Source organism: Salvelinus sp. IW2-2015, unplaced genomic scaffold (genome assembly GCF_002910315.2).
Source record: "Salvelinus sp. IW2-2015 unplaced genomic scaffold, ASM291031v2 Un_scaffold2343, whole genome shotgun sequence".
Taxonomy (NCBI): domain Eukaryota; kingdom Metazoa; phylum Chordata; class Actinopteri; order Salmoniformes; family Salmonidae; genus Salvelinus; species Salvelinus sp. IW2-2015.
Genome location: NW_019943668.1, coordinates 27,430 through 31,060, shown reverse-complemented (window position 1 = coordinate 31,060; position 3,631 = coordinate 27,430). Strand labels below are relative to the sequence as shown.

The 3,631-nt window shown below is 42.1% G+C and overlaps 2 long non-coding RNA genes across 2 annotated transcripts in view; one reads left to right on the top strand and one right to left on the bottom strand.

Moving 5' to 3' along the window:
* The first annotated feature begins 1,632 nt into the window (after window positions 1-1,632).
* The window catches only part of LOC139025184 (uncharacterized), a 5,811-nt gene continuing 3,812 nt past the window's right edge, over window positions 1,633-3,631 (top strand). Inside the window, exon 1 of the long non-coding RNA XR_011476640.1 lies at window positions 1,633-1,726. This is a non-coding gene — a long non-coding RNA (uncharacterized lncRNA). The remainder of the gene's footprint in view (window positions 1,727-3,631) is intronic.
* The window catches only part of LOC139025185 (uncharacterized), a 5,346-nt gene continuing 4,246 nt past the window's right edge, over window positions 2,532-3,631 (bottom strand). Inside the window, exon 4 of the long non-coding RNA XR_011476641.1 lies at window positions 2,532-2,587. This is a non-coding gene — a long non-coding RNA (uncharacterized lncRNA). The remainder of the gene's footprint in view (window positions 2,588-3,631) is intronic.

The following is a 3,631-nucleotide window of genomic DNA, read 5'->3' as shown; positions in this document are numbered from 1 at the left end:
GGCTCAGATAATAAGCTGTTCCAAGGACGTGAGGACTTCCCATCCCCACGTTGAAAGGACAAAGACCACCTACAAAACTAAGCCAACCTCAGCAAGAACCTAACGCAATTGGCATCGAATTTCAATGTGAAGGTGACGACCTACACGCCGGAAGGATGAATTTCGACTATACCAGCCAGAATATAGCATAAGCTTAAAAGTATGGCAACTTGGTATGAACTTTGAACTCTTATTCACTCCAGAAGTGATCCCTCCTAGCCGTTGAGTTAGCAGCAGTCGCTAAACGTGGGCTAGGAGAGGACGGACAGAGTATCCATTCTACCACGCTCCAGTTCACCACTAGACGTTCTTCAGAGGAGCAGAGATTCATAAAGGACAAACCGGCCTTCAATCGACGACCAATCTACCCGAAGCGCAGCTCAGAGTAAATATTTATTGCATTCTCCTTTTTTCAAATGGGCGGTTATTTAGAATGCATAAGATACTGTATTTACGATAGCAGAGCTTCTCCCTTTGTTCCTCAGTCTTCCCGCTCTTTCACTCAAACCCAACCCCCTCCCTTTGTGTAACCAGCAGTCATGTCAGCTCCATCCACCAGGGACGTTTTCTTTATGACATAATAGGTCCATCAATGTATGATTCATTGTGTATATGATTCATTGTGTATATGATTCATTGTGTATATGATTCATTCTGGGTATATGATTCATTCTGGGTATATGATTCATTCTGGGTATATGATTCATTCTGGGTATATGATTCATTGTGTATATGATTCATTGTGTATATGATTCATTGTGTATATGATTCATTCTGTGTATATGATTCATTCTGGGTTTATGATTCATTCTGGGTATATGTAATTCTGTGTGATTAGTTATCCATTTAGTAAATAAATAAACACAATTTTGTATTGCTGATTCAACTTGTTAGCCAGGGTTCGTGAAGATAACCAAGAATTTACCACTTTCAGATGAGACTAAACAAGGTGACGATTAAATATTGACTGCTATTGATGTAAAAGATTACCAGGTCTTTAAGAGTTTATTCAGAAGATAACAGCTCTGTAAACATTCTTTCGAGGTGCCCCCACTTTCTAGTTAATTATCTACCTGATTAGCTTAATCGGGTAATATTAATTACAGAGAAATTATTTTATAGAATAGCATGTCATATCACTTAATCCGGCATAGCCAAAGACACGACACACATAACTTGTGTATTTATGGAGGGTTGGGTAAGAAGGGTGATATGTCCAAACGGACCGCCAAGTTCACATGCAGATGGCGTGTTTGTATGGCTAGAATAAACGGTTTGCGCAAAGACGTCCCTGGCCAAAGAAGTTTTCGGGAGAGACTCTGAACGAGAGCAGAGACCCGGACAAACCACTGAGAGGTACACCTCCGGTACTATCTAAAGTATAACTTTCTCGAGCAGGCGTTCGACAGGCTCGCGGAGTCGGGTTCCGCATGGTGGCTTGCAGCTCCACGGGCACGTGCGCGTACGCGAGCAGCGACCCGAACGAGGACAAAATCTGGACCAGCTACACGGAATACGTGTTCTCCCGGGACTGACCAACCCGACCGGCCGTTAGGTAGCTTACCGGTTACCGGGTAGGACAGTGACTCGCGTGACGCTCACCTGTACGCGTAGAGAGACTACCTGAGAAATCGACAACTCCCCCTATCTTCTTTATATGTCCGTCTGATTGTGGGAAAGGTTAAAGGTTACTGAGGATTATTCTGAAAGTATGGACATATTGGTTGTGTTTTGCCTGTATAAGTCTATAGGAGTATGTTTCATGTTGCAGACCAGTCTATATTATACAGTTATACGTTATTGTACAGGAAAGATGTTCCAATGTTTCTCATAACATGCCAACACACACAACACACCACCACACACACACACACACACACACCACACACACACACACCACCACACTACCACAACACACCCACATAAAACATTTACACACACACACCACACAAACATTACACACACACCACAACAAACATTTACACACACACACCACACACAAACATTTACACACCAACAAACATTACACACACACACACACACACCAACATTTACACACACACCACACAAACATTTACACACACACACCACCACAAACATTTACACACCACACACATTTCACAGAAGAAGACAAGCAAGGCGTTGGATGGCTTGACAGGCTGTTGAACGTACTCTCGGTTGTTTGGTTTACAGGCTGTGAACGATCTCTCCGGCTTTGTCTGGTTTGACAGGCGTTGAACCTAACTCTCTCCGGCTTTGTCTTGGTTTGACAGGCTGTTGAACCAACTCTCTCCTGCTTTGTCTGTTTGACAGGCGTTGAACGAACTCTCCTGCTTGTCTGGTTGACAGGCTTTGAACAACTCTTGCTTTTGGTTACATGCGTTGAACCAACTCTCCTGGCTTTGTCTTGTTGACAGGCTTTGAACCATCTTCCTGGCTTGTTCTGTTTGACAGGCTGTTGAACCTAACTCTCTCCTGGCTTGTCTTGTTGACAGGCTGTTGAACCGAACTCTCTCCTGGCTTGTCTTGGTTTGACAGGCTGTTGAACCTAACTCTCTCCTGGCTTTGTCTCGGTTGACAGCTGTTGAACAACCTCTCCTGCTTTGTCTTGGTTTGACAGGCCTCTACTGGATAAGTTGCGTTATTTGTGTTTCAACATCTAAAGCTGTATTTTCAATTTTAAATAAATCATATCAAAGTAATATTTGTATTTATGTGTTTGTTGAATTTGTTTGTATCATGTCTAGAACAGACCAAAACATCTGGGCTAAAGATTATGATGACATAATCATTCTAGGATTTAATCGAGCAGCCGAAGATATTTTTCAGCAGGGGAAAAGGAGCCGTATTCCCAACACTCTGCGGTCACTATGAAGTTATACATGTTTCACACCCTTGTTAATCTCTTGTGGACAGACTGACCAAACTACATGAGATTTAACTTCTGGGTAAACAGAGAATACACCCACGTAAATGTTTATTATGTTGGTGTCAAGCATTGAAAAAGGATGGAATTTCCCTCTGACAGGAAAGTGTTCTATAGAATCCACTCCGACAGAAAATGTTCTAGAGAATCCACCCTGATAGAAAAATGTTCTATAGATTCCACTCTGACAGGAAAGTGTTCTAGAGATTCCACTCTGACAGCAAAGTGTTCTATAGAATCCATTCTGACAGGAAAGTGTTCTAGAGATTCCATTCTGACAGGAAAGTGTTCTAGAGATTCCATTCTGACAGGAAAGTGTTCTAGAGATTCCATTCTGACAGGAAAGTGTTCTAGAGATTCCATTCTGACAGGAAAGTGTTCTAGAGATTCCATTCTGACAGGAAATGTCTAAGATTCCATTCTGACAGGAAATGTTCTAGAGATTCCATTCTGACAGGGAATTTTCTAGAGATTCCATTCTGACAGGAAAGTGTTCTAGAGATTCCATTCTGACAGGAAAGTGTTCTAGAGATTCCATTCTGACAGGAAAGTGTTCTAGAGATTCCATTCTGACAGGAAATGTTCTAGAGATTCCATTCTGACAGGAAAGTGTTCTAGAGATTCCATTCTGACGGAAAGTGTTCTAGAGATTCCATTCTGACAGGA